Below are 17,504 nucleotides of genomic sequence, written 5' to 3' on the forward strand. Positions count from 1 at the left end.
TAGTCTGCGGTGTGCTGGGTCTCTGATGGGGGTGTGGTACATTGGGTACTGTCAGTGGTGTGTGGTGTGCTGGGTGTCTGATGGGGGTCTGGTACATTGTGTACTGTCAGTGGTGTGCGGTGTGCTGGGTGTCTGATGGGGGTGTGGTACATTGTGTACTGTCAGTGGTGTGCGGTGTGCTGGGTGTCTGATGGGGGTGTGGTACATTGTGTACTGTCAGTGGTGTGTGGTGTGCTGGGTGCCTGATGGGGGTGTGGTACATTGTGTACTGTCAGTGGTGTGCGGTGTGCTGGGTGCCTGATGGGGGTGTGGTACATTGTGTACTGTCAGTGGTGTGTGGTGTGCTGGGTGCCTGATGGGGGTGTGGTACATTGTGTACTGTCAGTGGTGTGTGGTGTGCTGGGTGTCTGATGGGGGTGTGGCACATTGTGTCCTGTCAGTGGTGTGCTGGGTGTCTGATGGGGCTGTGGTACATTGTGTACTGTCAGTGGTGTGTGGTGTCTGGGTGTCTGATGGGGGTGTGGTACATTGTGTACTTTCAGTGGTGTGCGGTGTGCTGGGTGTCTGATGGGGGTGTGGTACATTGTGTACTGTCAGTGGTGTGTGGTGTCTGGGTGTCTGATGGGGGTGTGGTACATTGTGTACTGTCAGTGGTGTGCGGTGTGCTGGGTGTCTGATGGGGCTGTGGTACATTGTGTGCTGTCAGTGTTGTGTGGTGTGCTGGGTGTCTGATGGGGGTGTGGTACATTGTGTACTGTCAGTGGTGTGCGGTGTGCTGGGTGTCTGATGGGGGTGTGGTACATTGTGTCCTGTCAGTGGTGTGCTGGGTGTCTGATGGGGCTGTGGTACATTGTGTACTGTCAGTGTTGTGCGGTGTGCTGGGTGTCTGATGGGGGTGTGCAACATTGTGTACTGTCAGTGGTGTGTGGTGTCTGGGTGTCTGATGGGGGTGTGGTACATTGTGTACTGTCAGTGGTGTGCGGTGTGCTGGGTGTCTGATGGGGGTGTGGTACACTGTGTACTGTCAGTGGTGTGCGGTGTGCTGGGTGCCTGATGGGGCTGTGGTACATTGTGTACTGTCAGTGGTGTGCGGTGAGCTGGGTGTCTGATGGGGGTGTGGTACATTGTGTACTGTCAGTGGTGTGCGGTGAGCTGGGTGTCTGATGAGGATGTGGTACATTGTGTACTGTCAGTGGTGTGTGGTGTGCTGGGTGTCTGATGGGGGTGTGGTACATTGTGTACTGTCAGTGGTGTGTGGTGTGCTGGGTGCCTGATGGGGCTGTGGTACATTGTGTGCTGTCAGTGGAGTGCGGTGTGCTGGGTGTCTGATGGGGGTGTGGTACATTGTGTACTGTCAGTGGTGTGCGGTGTGCTGGGTGTCTGATGGGGGTGTGGTACATTGTGTACTGTCAGTGGTGTGCGGTGTGCTGGGTTTCTGATGGGGATGTGGTACATTGTGTACTGTCAGTGGTGTGCGGTGTGCTGGGTGTCTGATGGGGCTGTGGTACATTGTGTACTGTCAGTGGTGTGCGGTGTGCTGGGTGCCTGATGGGGGTGTGGTACATTGTGTACTGTCAGTGGTGTGCGGTGTGCTCGGTGTCTGATGGGATTGTGGTACATTGTGAACTGTCAGTGGTGTGCGGTGTGCTGGGTGTCTGATGGGGCTGTGGTAAATTGTGTACTGTCAGTGGTGTGCGGTGTGCTCGGTGCCTGATGGGGGTGTGGTACATTGTGTACTGTCAGTGGTGTGTGGTGTGCTGGGTGCCTGATGGGGGTGTGGTACATTGTGTACTGTCAGTGGTGTGCGGTGTGCTGGGTGCCTGATGGGGGTGTGGTACATTGTGTACTGTCAATGGTGTGTGGTGTGCTGGGTGCCTGGTGGGTGTGTGGTACATTGTGTACTGTCAGTGGTGTGCGGTGTGCTGGGTGCCTGATGAGGGTGTGGTACATTGTGTACTGTCAGTGGTGTGTGGTGTGCTGGGTGTCTGACGGGGGTGTGGTACATTGTGTACTGTCAGTGGTGTGCGGTGTGCTGGGTGCCTGATGGTGGTGTGGCACATTGTGTACTGTCAGTAGTGTGTGGTGTGCTGGGTGTCTGATGGGTGTGTGGTACATTGTGTACTGTCAGTGGTGTGCGGTGTGCTGGGTGACTGATGGGGGTGTGGTACATTGTGTATTGTCAGTGGTGTGCGGTGTGCTGGGTGTCTGATGGGGCTGTGGTACATTGTGTACTGTCAGTGGTGTGTGGTGAGCTGGGTCCCTGATGGGATTGTGGTACATTGTGTACTGTCAGTGGTGTGCGGTGTGTTGGGTGTCTGATGGGGGTGTGGTACATTGTGTACTGTCAGTGGTGTGCGGTGTGCTGGGTGCCTGATGGGGGTGTGGTACATTGTGTCCTGTCAGTGGTGTGCGGTGTGCTGGGTGTCTGATGGGGGTGTGGTACATTGTGTACTGTCAGTGGTGTGTGGTGTGCTGGGTGTCTGATGGGGGTGTGGTACATTGTGTACTGTCAGTGGTGTGCGGTGTGCTGGGTGTCTGATGGGGGTGTGGTACATTGTGTACTGTCAGTGGTGTGTGGTGTGCAGGGTGTCTGATGGGGGTGTGGTACATTGTGTACTGTCAGTGGTGTGCGGTGTGGTGGGTGTCTGATGGGGGTGTGGTACATTGTGTTCTGTCAGTGCTGTGTGGTGTGCTGGGTGTCTGATGGGGGTGTGGTACATTGTATACTGTCAGTGCTGTGTGGTGTGCTGGGTGTCTGATGGGGCTGTGGTACATTGTGTACTGTCAGTGGTGTGCGGTGTGCTGGGTGCCTGATGGGTGTGTGGTACATTGTGTACTGTCAGTGGTGTGCGGTGTGCTGGGTGCCTGATGGGGGTGTGGTACATTGTGTACTGTCAGTGGTGTGCTGGGTGTCTGATGGGGCTGTGGTACATTGTGTACTGTCAGTGGTGTGTGGTGTGCTGGGTGTCTGATGGGGGTGTGGTACATTGTGCACTGTCAGTGGTGTGTGGTGTGCTCGGTGTCTGATGGGGCTGTGGTACATTGTGTACTGTCAGTGGTGTGCGGTGTGCTGGGTGTCTGATGGGGCTGTGGTACATTGTGTACTGTCAGTGGTGTGCGGTGTGCTGGGTGTCTGATGGGGCTGTGGTACATTGTGTACTGTCATTGGTGTGCGGTGTGCTGTGTGCCTGATGGGGATGTGGTACTTTGTGTACTGTCAGAGGTGTGTGGTGTGCTGGGTGTCTGACGGGGGTGTGGTACATTGGGTACTGTCAGTGGTGTGTGGTGTGCTGGGTGTCTGACGGGGGTGTGGTACATTGTGTACTGTCAGTGGTGTGCGGTGTGACTGATGGTGGTGTGGCACATTGTGTACTGTCAGTAGTGTGTGGTGTGCTGGGTGTCTGATGGGTGTGTGGTACATTGTGTACTGTCAGTGGTGTGCGGTGTGCTGGGTGACTGATGGGGGTGTGGTACATTGTGTACTGTCAGTGGTGTGCGGTGTGCTGGGTGTCTGATGGGGGTGTGGTACATTGTGTCCTGTCAGTGGTGTGCGGTGTGTCTGGGTGTCTGATGGGGTGTGGTACATGGGGTACTGTCAGTGGTGTGCGGTGTGCTGGGTGTCTGATGGGGGTGTGGTACATTGTGTACTGTCAGTGGTGTGCGGTGTGCTGGGTGTCTGATGGGGGTGTGGTACATTGTGTCCTGTCAGTGGTGTGCTGGGTGTCTGATGGGGCTGTGGTACATTGTGTACTGTCAGTGTTGTGCGGTGTGCTGGGTGTCTGATGGGGGTGTGCAACATTGTGTACTGTCAGTGGTGTGTGGTGTCTGGGTGTCTGATGGGGGTGTGGTACATTGTGTACTGTCAGTGGTGTGCGGTGTGCTGGGTGTCTGATGGGGGTGTGGTACATTGTGTACTGTCAGTGGTGTGCGGTGTGCTGGGTGCCTGATGGGGCTGTGGTACATTGTGTACTGTCAGTGGTGTGCGGTGAGCTGGGTGTCTGATGGGGGTGTGGTACATTGTGTACTGTCAGTGGTGTGCGGTGAGCTGGGTGTCTGATGAGGATGTGGTACATTGTGTACTGTCAGTGGTGTGTGGTGTGCTGGGTGTCTGATGGGGGTGTGGTACATTGTGTACTGTCAGTGGTGTGTGGTGTGCTGGGTGTCTGATGGGGGTGTGGTACATTGTGTACTGTCAGTGGTGTGTGGTGTGCTGGGTGCCTGATGGGGCTGTGGTACATTGTGTGCTGTCAGTGGTGTGTGGTGTGCTGGGTGTCTGATGGGGGTGTGGTACATTGTGTACTGTCAGTGGTGTGCGGTGTGCTGGGTGTCTGATGGGGGTGTGGTACATTGTGTACTGTCAGTGGTGTGTGGTGTGCTGGGTGTCTGATGGGGCTGTGGTACATTGTGTACTGTCAGTGGTGTGTGGTGTGCTGGGTGCCTGATGGGGCTGTGGTACATTGTGTGCTGTCAGTGGAGTGCGGTGTGCTGGGTGTCTGATGGGGGTGTGGTACATTGTGTACTGTCAGTGGTGTGCGGTGTGCTGGGTGTCTGATGGGGGTGTGGTACATTGTGTACTGTCAGTGGTGTGCGGTGTGCTGGGTGCCTGATGAGGGTGTGGTACATTGTGTACTATCAGTGGTGTGTGGTGTGCTGGGTGTCTGACGGGGGTGTGGTACATTGTGTACTGTCAGTGGTGTGCGGTGTGACTGATGGTGGTGTGGCACATTGTGTACTGTCAGTAGTGTGTGGTGTGCTGGGTGTCTGATGGGTGTGTGGTACATTGTGTACTGTCAGTGGTGTGCGGTGTGCTGGATGACTGATGGGGGTGTGGTACATTGTGTACTGTCAGTGGTGTGCGGTGTGCTGGGTGTCTGATGGGGCTGTGGTACATTGTGTACTGTCAGTGGTGTGTGGTGAGCTGGGTCCCTGATGGGATTGTGGTACATTGTGTACTGTCAGTGGTGTGTGGTGTGCTGGGTGTCTGATGGGGCTGTGGTACATTGTGTCCTGTCAGTGGTGTGCGGTGTGCTGGGTGTCTGATGGGTGTGTGGTACATTGTGTACTGTCAGTGGTGTGTGGTGTGCTGGGTGTCTAATGGGGGTGAGGTACATTGTGTACTGTCAGTGGTGTGCGGAGTGCTGGGTGTCTGATGGGGGTGTGGTACATTGTGTACTGTCAGTGGTGTGCGGTGTGCTGGGTGTCTGATGGGGGTGTGGTACATTGTGTACTGTCAGTGGTGTGCGGTGTGCTGGGTGTCTGATGGGGGTGTGGAATATTGTGTACTGTCAGTGGTGTGCTGGGTGTCTGATGGGGGTGTGGTACATTGTGTACTGTCAGTGGTGTGCGGTGTGCTGGGTGTCTCATTAGGCTGTGATACATTGTGTACTGTCAGTGGTGTGCGGTGTGCTGGGTGTCTGATGTGGGTGTGGTACATTGTGTACTGTCAGTGGTGTGCGGTGTGCTGGGTGCCTGATGGGGTTGTGGTACATTGTGTACTGTCAGTGGTGTGTGGTGTGCTGGGTGTCTCATTAGGCTGTGGTACATTGTGTACTGTCAGTGGTGTGCGGTGTGCTGGGTGTCTGATGGGGGTGTGGTACATTGTGTACTGTCAGTGGTGTGCGGTATGCTGGGTGTCTGATGGGGCTGTGGTACATTGTTTACTGTCAGTGGTGTGCGGTGTGCTGGGTGCCTGATGGGGGTGTGGAACATTGTGTACTGTCAGTGGTGTGCGGTGTGCTGGGTGTCTGATGGGAGTGTGGTACATTGTGTACTGTCAGTGGTGTGTGGTGTGCTGGGTGTCTCATTAGGCTGTGGTACATTGTGTACTGTCAGTGGTGTGCGGTGTGCTGGGTGCCTGATGGGTGTATGGTACATTGTGCACTGTCAGTGGTGTGTGGTGTGCTGGGTGTCTGATGGGGCTGTGGTACATTGTGTACTGTCAGTGGTGTGCGGTGTGCTGGGTGTCTGATGGGGGTGTGGTACATTGTGTACTGTCAGTGGTGTGTGGTGTGCTGAGTGTCTGAGCGGGCTGTGGTACATTGTGACCTGTCAGTGGTGTGCGGTGTGCTGGGTGTCTGATGGGGCTGTGGTACATTGTGTACTGTCAGTGGTGTGTGGTGTGCTGGATGTCTGATGGGGGTGAGGTACATTGTGTACTGTCAGTGGTGTGCGGTGTGCTGGGTGTCTGATGGGGGTGCGGTACATTGTGTACTGTCAGTGGTGTGCGGTGTGCTGGGTGTCTTATGGGGGTGTGGTACATTGTGTACTGTCAGTGGTGTGCGGTGTGCTGGGTGCCTGAAGGGGGTGTGGTACATTGTGTACTGTCAGTGGTGTGTGGTGTGCTGGGTGCCTGATGGGGGTTTGGTACATTGTGTACAGTCAGTGGTGTGCGGTGTGCTGGGTGCCTGATGGGGCTGTGGTACATTGTGTACTGTCAGTGGTGTGCGGTGTGCTGGGTGCCTGATGGGGCTGTGGTACATTGTGTACTGTCAGTGGTGTGCGGTGTGCTGGGTGTCTGATGGGGGTGTGGTACATTGTGTACTGTCAGTGGTGTGCGGTGTGCTGGGTGTCTGATGGGGGTGTGGTACATTGTGTACTGTCAGTGGTGTGCGGTGTGCTGGGTGTCTGATGGGGGTGTGGTACATTGAGTACTGTCAGTGGTGTGCGGTGAGCTGGGTGTCTGATGGGGGTGTGGTACATTGTGTACTGTCAGTGGTGTGCGGTGTGCTGGGTGTCTGATGGGGGTGTGGTACATTGAGTACTGTCAGTGGTGTGCGGTGAGCTGGGTGTCTGATGGGGGTGTGGTACATTGTGTACTGTCAGTGGTGTGTGGTGTGCTGGGTGTCTGATGGGGCTGTGGTACATTGTGTACTGTCAGTGGTGTGTGGTGTGCTGGGTGCCTGATGGGGGTGTGGTACATTGTATACTGTCAGTGGTGTGCGGTGTGCTGGGTGCCTGATGGGGCTGTGGTACATTGTGTACTGTCAGTGGTGTGCGGTGTGCTGGGTGCCTGATGGGGCTGTGGTACATTGTGTACTGTCAGTGGTGTGCGGTGTGCTGCGTCCCTGATGGGGGTGTGGTACATTGTGTACTGTCAGTGGTGTGCGGTGTGCTGGGTGCCTGATGGGGCTGTGGTACATTGTGTACTGTCAGAAGTGGTAGTGTGCTGGGTGCCTGATGGGGGGGTGGTACATTGTGTACTGTCAGTGGTGTGCGATGTGCTGGGTGTCTGATGGGGGGGTGGTACATTGTGTACTGTCAGTGGTGTGCGGTGTGCAGGGTGCCTGATGGGGGTGTCGTACATTGTGTACTGTCAGTGGTGTGCGGTGTGCTGGGTCCCTGATGGGGTTGTGGTACATTGTGTACTGTCAGTGGTGTGCGGTGTGCTGGGTGCCTGATGGGGCTGTGGTGCATTGTGTACTGTCAGTGGTGTGCGATGTGCTGGGTGTCTGATGGGGCTGTGGTACATTGTGTACTGTCAGTGGTGTGTGGTGTGCTGGGTGTCTGATGGGACTGTGGTACATTGTGTACTGTCAGAAGTGGTAGTGTGCTGGGTGCCTGATGGGGGGGTGGTACATTGTGTACTGTCAGTGGTGTGCGGTGTGCTGAGTGTCTGATGGGGGTGTGGTACATTGTATACTGTCAGTGCTGTGTGGTGTGCTGGGTGTCTGATGGGGGTGTGGTACATTGTGTACTGTCAGTGGTGTGCGGTGTGCTGAGTGTCTGATGGGGGTGTGGTACATTGTATACTGTCAGTGCTGTGTGGTGTGCTGGGTGTCTGATGGGGGTGTGGTACATTGTGTACTGTCAGTGGTGTGCGGTGTGCTGGGTGCCTGATGGGGGTGTGGTACATTGTGTACTGTCAGTGGTGTGCGGTGAGCTGGGTCCCTGATGGGGGTGTGGTACATTGTGTACTGTCAGTGGTGTGCGGTGTGCTGCGTGTCTGATGGGGGTGTGGTACATTGTATACTGTCAGTGCTGTGTGGTGTGCTGGGTGTCTGATGGGGGTGTGGTACATTGTGTACTGTCAGTGGTGTGCGGTGTGCTGGGTGCCTGATGGGGGTGTGGTACATTGTGTACTGTCAGTGGTGTGCGGTGTGCTGGGTGTCTGATGGGGGTGTGGTACATTGTGTACTGTCAGTGGTGTGCGGTGTGCTGGGTGCCTGATGGGGGTGTGGTACATTGTGTACTGTCAGTGGTGTGCGGTGTGCTGGGTGTCTGATGGGGTTGTGGTACATTGTGTACTGTCAGTGGTGTGCGGTGTGCTGGGTGCCTGGTGGGGGTGTGGTACATTGTATACTGTCAGTGGTGTGCGGTGTGCTGAGTATCTGATGGGGGTGTGGTACATTGTGTACTGTCAGTGGTGTGCGGTGTGCTGTGTGTCTGACGGGGGTGTGGTACATTGTGTACTGTCAGTGGTGTGCGGTGTGCTGGGTGTCTGATGGGGGTGTGGTACATTGTGTACTGTCAGTGGTGTGCGGTGTGCTGGGTGCTTGATGGGGGTGTGGTACATTGTGTACTGTCAGTGGTGTGTGGTGTGCTGGGTGTCTGATGGGGGTGTGGTACATTGTGTACTGACAGTGGTGTGCGGTGTGCTGGGTGCCTGATGGGGGTGTGGTACATTGTGTACTGTCAGTGGTCTGCGTTGTGCTGGGTGTCTGATGGGGGTGTGGTACATTGTGTATTGTCAGTGGTGTGCGGTGAGCTGGGTACCTGATGGGGGGTGAGGTACATTGTGTACTGCCAGTGGTGTGCCGTGTGCTGGGTGTCTGATGGGGGTGTGGTACATTGTGTACTGTCAGTGGTGTGCGGTGTGCTGGTTGCCTGATGGGGGTGTGGCACATTGTGTACTGTCAGTGGTGTGCGGTGTGCTGGTTGCCTGATGGGGTTGTGGTACATTGTGTACTGTCAGTGCTGTGTGGTGTGCTGGCTGTCTGATGGGGGTGTGGTACATTGTGTACTGTCAGTGGTGTGTAGTGTGCTGGGTGCCTGATAGGGCTGTGGTACATTGTGTACAGTCAGTGGTGTGCGGTGAGCTGGGTGTCTGATGGGGCTGTGGTACATTGTGTACTGTCAGTGGTGTGCGGTGTGCTGGGTGTCTGATGGGGGTGTGGTACATTGTGTACTGTCAGTGGTGTGCGGTGTGCTGGGTGTCTGATGGGGGTGTGGTACATTGTGTACTGTCAGTGGTGTGCGGTGTGCTGGGTGCCTGATGGGGGTGTGGTACATTGTGTACTGTCAGTGGTGTGCGGTGTGCTGGGTGCCTGATGGGGGTGTGGTACATTGTGTACTGTCAGTGGTGTGCGGTGTGCTGGGTGTCTGATGGGGGTGTGGTACATTGTGTACTGTCAGTGGTGTGCGGTGTGCTGGGTGCCTGATGGGGGTGTGGTACATTGTGTACTGTCAGTGGTGTGTAGTGTGCTGGGTGCCTGATGGTGGTGTGGTACATTGTGTACTGTCAGTGGTGTGCGGTGTGCTGGGTGCCTGTTGGGGCTGTGGTACATTGTGTACTGTCAGTGGTGTGCGGTGAGCTGGGTCCCTGATGGGGGTGTGGTACATTGTGTACTGTCAGTGGTGTGTGGTGTGCTGGGTGTCTGATGGGGCTGTGGTACATTGTGTACTGTCAGTGGTGTGCGGTGTGCTGGGAGTCTGATGTGGGTGTGGTACATTGTGTACTGTCAGTGGTGTGTGGTGTGCTGGGTGTCTGATGGGGGTGTGGTACATTGTGTACTGTCAGTGGTGTGTGGTGTGCTGGGTGTCTGATGGGGGTGCGGTACATTGTGTACTGTCAGTGGTGTGTGGTGAGCTGGGTGCCTGATGGGGCAGTGGTACATTGTGTACTGTCAGTGGTGTGCGGTGTGCTGGGTGTCTGATGGGGGTGTGGTACATTGTGTACTGTCAGTGGTGTGCGGTGTGCTGGGTGTCTGATGGGGCTGTGGTCCATTGTGTACTGTCAGTGGTGTGCGGTGTGCTGGGTGCCTGATGGGGGTGTGTTACATTGTGTACTGTCAGTGGTGTGTGGTGTGCTGGGTGTCTGATGTGGGTGTGGTACATTGTGTACTGTCAGTGGTGTGCGGTGTGCTGTGTGTCTGATGGGGGTGTGGTACATTGTGTACTGTCAGTGGTGTGTGGTGAGCTGGGTGCCTGATGGGGGAGTGGTACATTGTGTACTGTCAGTGGTGTGCGGTGTGCTGGGTGTCTGATGGGGGTGTGGTACATTGTGTACTGTCAGTGGTGTGCGGTGTGCTGTGTGTCTGATGTGGGTGTGGTGCATTGTGTACTGTCAGTGGTGTGTAGTGTGCTGGGTGTCTGATGGGGGTGTGGTACATTGTGTACTGTCAGTGGTGTGTAGTGTGCTTGGTGTCTGATGGGGCTGTGGTACATTGTGTACTGTCAGTGGTGTGCGGTGTGCTGGGTGCCTGATGGGGGTGTGGTACATTGTGTACTGTCAGTGGTGTGCGGTGTGCTGGGTGTCTGATGGGGTTGTGGTACATTGTGTACTGTCAGTGGTGTGCGGTGTGCTGGGTGCCTGATGGGGGTGTGGTACATTGTATACTGTCAGTGGTGTGTGGTGTGCTGGGTGTCTGATGGGGGTGTGGTACATTGTGTACTGTCAGTGGTGTGCGGTGTGCTGGGTGCTTGATGGGGGTGTGGTACATTGTGTACTGTCAGTGGTGTGTGGTGTGCTGGGTGTCTGATGGGGGTGTGGTACATTGTGTACTGACAGTGGTGTGCGGTGTGCTGGGTGCCTGATGGGGGTGTGGTACATTGTGTACTGTCAGTGGTCTGCGTTGTGCTGGGTGTCTGATGGGGGTGTGGTACATTGTGTACTGTCGGTGGTGTGCGGTGAGCTGGGTACCTGATGGGGGGTGAGGTACATTGTGTACTGCCAGTGATGTGCGGTGTGCTGGGTGTCTGATGGGGGTGTGGTACATTGTGTACTGTCAGTGGTGTGCGGTGTGCTGGTTGCCTGATGGGGGTGTGGTACATTGTGTACTGTCAGTGGTGTGTGGTGCGCTGGGTCCCTGATGGGGCTGTGGTACATTGTGTACTGTCAGTGGTGTGCGGTGTGCTGGTTGCCTGATGGGGGTCTGGTACATTGAGTACTGTCAGTGGTGTGTGGTGTGCTGGGTGTCTGATGGGGGTGTGGTACATTGTGTACTGTCAGTGGTGTGCGGTGTGCTGGGTGTTTGATGGGGTTGTTATACATTGTGTACTGTCAGTGGTGTGCGGTGTGCTGGGTGTCTGATGGGGTTGTGGTACATTGTGCACTGTCAGTGGTGTGCGGTGTGCTGGGTGTCTGATGGGGCTGTGGTACATTGTGTACTGTCAGTGGTGTGCGGTGTGCTGGGTGTCTGATGGGGGTGTGGTACATTGTGAACTGTCAGTGGTGTGCGGTGTGCTGGGTGTCTGATGGGGGTGTGGTACATTGTGTACTGTCAGTGGTGTGTGGTGTGCTGGGTGTCTGATAGGGATGTGGTACACTGTGTACTGTCAGTGGTGAGCGGTGTGCTGGGTGTCTGATGGGGTTGTGGTACATTGTGTACTGTCAGTGGTGTGCGGTGTGCTGGGTGTCTGATGGGGCTGTGGTACATTGTGTACTGTCAGTGGTGTGCGGTGTGCTGGGTGTCTGATGGGGGTGTGGTACATTGTGAACTGTCAGTGGTGTGCGGTGTGCTGGGTGCCTGATGGGGGTGTGGTACATTGTGTACTGTCAGTGGTGTGTGGTGTGCTGGGTGTCTGATGTGGGTGTGGAACATTGTGTACTGTCAGTGGTGTGCGGTGTGCTGGGTGTCTGATGGGGATGTGGTACACTGTGTACTGTCAGTGGTGAGCGGTGTGCTGGGTGTCTGATGGGGTTGTGGTACATTGTGTACTGTCAGTGGTGTGTGGTGTGCTGGGTGTCTGATGGGGGTGTGGTACATTGTGTACTGTCAGTGGTGTGTGGTGTGCTGGGTGTCTGATGGGGCTGTGGTACATTGTGTACTGTCAGTGGTGTGTGGTGTGCTGAGTGTCTGATGGGGGTGTGGTACATTGTGTACTGTCAGTGGTGTGTGGTGTGCTGAGTGCCTGATGGGGCTGTGGTACACTGTGTACTGTCAGTGGTGTGTAGTGTGCTGGGTGCCTGATGGGGCTGTGGTACATTGTGTACTGTCAGTGGTGTACGGTGTGCTGGGTGTCTGATGGGGGTGTAGTACATTGTGTACTGTCAGTGGTGTGTGGTGTGCTGGGTGTCTGATGGGGCTGTGGTACATTGTGTACTGTCAGTGGTGTGTGGTGTGCTGGGTGTCTGATGGGGGTGTAGTACATTGTGTACTGTCAGTGGTGTATGGTGAGCTGGGTGTCTGATGGGGCTGTGGTACATTGTGTACTGTCAGTGGTGTATGGTGAGCTGGGTGTCTGATGGGGCTGTGGTACATTGTGTACTGTCAGTGGTGTGTGGTGTTCTGGGTGCATGATGTGGGTGTGGTACATTGTGTGCTGTCAGTGGTGTGTGGTGTACTAGGTGTCTGATGGGGGTGTGGTACATTGTCTACTGTCAGTGGTGTGCGGTGTGCTGGGTGTCTGATGGGGGTGTGGTACATTGTGTACTGTCAGTGGTCTGCGGTGTGCTGGGTGTCTGATGGGGCTGTGGTACATTGTGTACTGTCAGTGGTGTGCGGTGTGCTGGGTGTCTTATGGGGGTGTGGTACATTGTGTACTGTCAGTGGTGTGTGGTGAGCTGGATGCCTGATGGGGGGTGAGGTACATTGTGTACTGCCAGTGGTGTGCGGTGTGCTGGGTGTCTGATGGGGGTGTGGTACATTGTGTACTGTCAGTGGTCTGCGGTGTGCTGGGTGTCTGATGGGGGTGTGGTACATTGTGTACTGTCAGTGGTGTGCGGTGTGCTGGGTGTCTGATGGGGGTGTGGTACATTGTGTACTGTCAGTGGTCTGCGGTGTGCTGGGTGTCTGATGGGGGTGAGGTACATTGTGTACTGTCAGTGGTGTGCGGTGTGCTGGGTGTCTGATGGGGGTGTGGTACATTGTGTACTGTCAGTGGTGTGTGGTGCGCTGGTTGCCTGATGGGGGTCTGGTACATTGAGTACTGTCAGTGGTGTGTGGTGTGCTGGGTGTCTGATGGTGGTGTGGTACATTGTGTACTGTCAGTGGTGTGTGGTGTGCTGGGTGCCTGATGGAGGTGTGGTAAATTGTGTACTGTCAGTGGTGTGTGGTGCGCTGGTTGCCTGATGGGGGTCTGGTACATTGAGTACTGTCAGTGGTGTGTGGTGTGCTGGGTGTCTGATGGTGGTGTGGTACATTGTGTACTGTCAGTGGTGTGTGGTGTGCTGGGTGCCTGATGGAGGTGTGGTAAATTGTGTACTGTCAGTGGTGTGTGGTGTGCTGGTTGTCTGATGGGCCTGTGGTACATTGTCTACTGTCAGTGGTGTGCGGTGTGCTGGGTGCCTGATGGGGATGTGGTACATTGTGTACTGTCAGTGGTGTGCGGTGTGCTGGGTGTCTGATGGGGGTGTGGTACATTGTGTACTGTCAGTGGTGTGCGGTGTGCTGGGTGCCTGATGGGGGTGTGGTACATTGTGTACTGTCAGTGGTGTGCGGTGTGCTGGGTGCCTGATGGGGGTGTGGTACATTGTGTACTGTCAGTGGTGTGCGTTGTGCTGGGTGCCTGATGGGGGTGTGGTACATTGTGTACTGTCAGTGGTGTGTGGTGTGCTGGGTGCCTGATGGGGGTGTGGTACATTGTGTACTGTCAGTGGTGTGTGGTGTGCTGGGTGTCTGATGGGGGTGTGGTACATTGTGTACTGTCAGTGGTGTGTAGTGTGCTGGGTGCCTGATAGGGCTGTGGTACATTGTGTACTGTCAGTGGTGTGCGGTGTGCTGGGTGCCTGATGGGGCTGTGGTACATTGTGTACTGTCAGTGGTGTGCGGTGTGCTGGGTGCCTGATGGGGGTGTGGTACATTGTGTACAGTCAGTGGTGTCCGGTGAGCTGGGTGTCTGATGGGGCTGTGGTACATTGTGTACTGTCAGTGGTGTGCAGTGTGCTGGGTGCCTGATGGGGGTGTGGTACATTGTGTACTGTCAGTGGTGTGCGGTGTGCTGGGTGTCTGATGGGGGTGTGGTACATTGTGTACTGTCAGTGGTGTGCGGTGTGCTGGGTGCCTGATGGGGGTGTGGTACATTGTGTACTGTCAGTGGTGTGTAGTGTGCTGGGTGCCTGATGGTGGTGTGGTACATTGTGTACTGTCAGTGGTGTGCGGTGTGCTGGGTGCCTGTTGGGGCTGTGGTACATTGTGTACTGTCAGTGGTGTGCGGTGAGCTGGGTCCCTGATGGGGGTGTGGTACATTGTGTACTGTCAGTGGTGTGTGGTGTGCTGGGTGTCTGATGTGGGTGTGGTATATTGTGTACTGTCAGTGGTGTGCGGTGTGCTGGGTGTCTGATGGGGGTGTGGTACATTGTGTACTGTCAGTGGTGTGCGGTGTGCTGGGTGTCTGATGGGGGTGTGGTACATTGTGTACTGTCAGTGATGTGTGGTGTGCTGTGTGCCTGATGGGGCTGTGGTACATTGTGTACTGTCAGTGGTGTGCGGTGTGCTGGGTGTCTGATGGGGCTGTGGTACATTGTGAACTGTCAGTGGTGTGTGGTGTGCTGGGTGTTTGATGGGGTTGTTATGCATTGTGTACTGTCAGTGGTGTGTGGTGTGCTGGGTGTCTGATGGGGCTGTGGTACATTGTGTACTGTCAGTGGTGTGTGGTGTGCTGGGTGTCTGATGGGGGTGTGGTACATTGTGTACTGTCAGTAGTGTGCGGTGTGCTGGGTGTCTGATGGGGGTGTGGTACATTGTGAACTGTCAGTGGTGTGTGGTGTGCTGGGTGTTTGATGGGGTTGTTATACATTGTGTACTGTCAGTGGTGTGCGGTGTGCTGGGTGTCTGATGGGGTTGTGGTACATTGTGTACTGTCAGTGGTGTGTGGTGTGCTGGGTGTCTGATGTGGGTGTGGAACATTGTGTACTGTCAGTGGTGTGCGGTGTGCTGGGTGTCTGATGGGGATGTGGTACACTGTGTACTGTCAGTGGTGAGCGGTGTGCTGGGTGTCTGATGGGGTTGTGGTACATTGTGTACTGTCAGTGGTGTGTGGTGTGCTGGGTGTCTGATGGGGGTGTGGTACATTGTGTACTGTCAGTGGTGTGTGGTGTGCTGAGTGCCTGATGGGGCTGTGGTACACTGTGTACTGTCAGTGGTGTGTAGTGTGCTGGGTGCCTGATGGGGCTGTGGTACATTGTGTACTGTCAGTGGTGTGCGGTGTGCTGGGTGTCTTATGTGGGTGTGGTACATTGTGTACTGTCAGTGGTGTGTGGTGAGCTGGGTGCCTGATGGGGGGTGAGGTACATTGTGTACTGCCAGTGGTGTGCGGTGTGCTGGGTGTCTGATGGGGGTGTGGTACATTGTGTACTGTCAGTGGTCTGCGGTGTGCTGGGTGTCTGATGGGGGTGTGGTACATTGTGTACTGTCAGTGGTGTGTGGTGAGCTGGGTGCCTGATGGGGGGTGAGGTACATTGTGTACTGCCAGTGGTGTGCGGTGTGCTGGGTGCCTGATGGGGCTGTGGTACATTGTGTACTGTCAGTGGTGTGCGGTGTGCTGGGTGTCTGATGGGGCTGTGGTACACTGTGTACTGTCAGTGGTGTGTAGTGTGCTGGGTGCCTGATGGGGCTGTGGTACATTGTGTACTGTCAGTGGTGTGCGGTGTGCTGGGTGTCTTATGTGGGTGTGGTACATTGTGTACTATCAGTGGTGTGTGGTGAGCTGGGTGCCTGATGGGGGGTGAGGTACATTGTGTACTGCCAGTGGTGTGCGGTGTGCTGGGTGTCTGATGGGGGTGTGGTACATTGTGTACTGTCAGTGGTCTGCGGTGTGCTGGGTGTCTGATGGGGGTGTGGTACATTGTGTACTGTCAGTGGTGTGTGGTGAGCTGGGTGCCTGATGGGGGGTGAGGTACATTGTGTACTGCCAGTGGTGTGCGGTGTGCTGGGTGCCTGATGGGGCTGTGGTACATTGTGTACTGTCAGTGGTGTGCGGTGTGCTGGGTGTCTGATGGGGGTGTGGTACATTGTGTACTGTCAGTGGTGTGCGGTGTGCTGGGTGTCTGATGGGGGTGTGGTACATTGTGTACTGTCAGTGGTGTGCGGTGTGCTGGGTGTCTGATGGGGGTGTGGTACATTGTGTACTGTCAGTGGTGTGCGGTGTTCTGGTTGCCTGATGGGGGTCTGGTACATTGTGTACTGTCAGTGGTGTGCGGTGTGCTGGGTGTCTGATGGGGGTGTGGTACATTGTGTACTGTCAGTGGTGTGTGGTGCGCTGGGTCCCTGATGGGGCTGAGGTACATTGTATACTGTCAGTGGTGTGCGGTGTGCTGGTTGCCTGATGGGGGTCTGGTACATTGAGTACTGTCAGTGGTGTGTGGTGTGCTGGGTGTCTGATGGGGGTGTGGTACATTGTGTACTGTCAGTGGTGTGCGGTGTGCTGGGTGCCTGATGGGGGTGTGGTACATTGTGTACTGTCAGTGGTGTGCGGTGTGCTGGGTGTCTGATGGTGGTGTGGTACATTGTGTACTGTCAGTGGTGTGTGGTGTGCTGGGTGCCTGATGGGGGTGTGGTAAATTGTGTACTGTAAGTGGTGTGTGGTGTGCTGGGTGTCTGATGGGCCTGTGGTACATTGTGTACTGTCAGTGGTGTGTGGTGTGCTGGCTGTCTGATGGGGGTGTGGTACATTGTGTACTGTCAGTGGTGTGCTGGGTGCCTGATGGGGATGTGGTACATTGTGTACTGTCAGTGGTGTGCGGTGTGCTGGGTGTCTGATGGGGGTGTGGTACATTGTGTACTGTCAGTGGTGTGCGGTGTGCTGGGTGCCTGTTGGGGCTGTGGTACATTGTGTACTGTCAGTGGTGTGCGGTGAGCTGGGTCCCTGATGGGGGTGTGGTACATTATGTACTGTCAGTGGTGTGTGGTGTGCTGGGTGTCTGATGGGGCTGTGGTACATTGTGTACTGTCAGTGGTGTGCGGTGTGCTGGGTGTCTGATGGGGTTGTGGTACATTGTGTACTGTCAGTGGCGTGTGGTGTGCTGGGTGTCTGATGTGGGTGTGGTACATTGTGTACTGTCAGTGGTGTGTGGTGTGCTGGGTGTCTGATGGGGTTGTGGTACATTGTGTACTGTCAGTGGTGTGTGGTGTGCTGGGTGTCTGATGGGGTTGTGGTACATTGTGTACTGTCAGTGGTGTGTGGTACGCTGGGTGCCTAATGGGGGTGTGGTACATTGTGTACTGTCAGTGGTGTGTGGTGTGCTGGGTGTCTGATGGGGTTGTGGTACATTGTGTACTGTCAGTGGTGTGCGGTGTGCTGGGTGTCTGATGGGGGTGTGTTATATTGTGTACTGTCAGTGGTGTGTGGTGTGCTGGGTGTCTGATGTGTGTGTGGTACATTGTGTACTGTCAGTGGTGTGTGGTGTG

The sequence above is a fragment of the Scyliorhinus torazame genome, unplaced genomic scaffold (genome assembly GCF_047496885.1).
Source record: "Scyliorhinus torazame isolate Kashiwa2021f unplaced genomic scaffold, sScyTor2.1 scaffold_106, whole genome shotgun sequence".
NCBI lineage: Eukaryota > Metazoa > Chordata > Chondrichthyes > Carcharhiniformes > Scyliorhinidae > Scyliorhinus > Scyliorhinus torazame.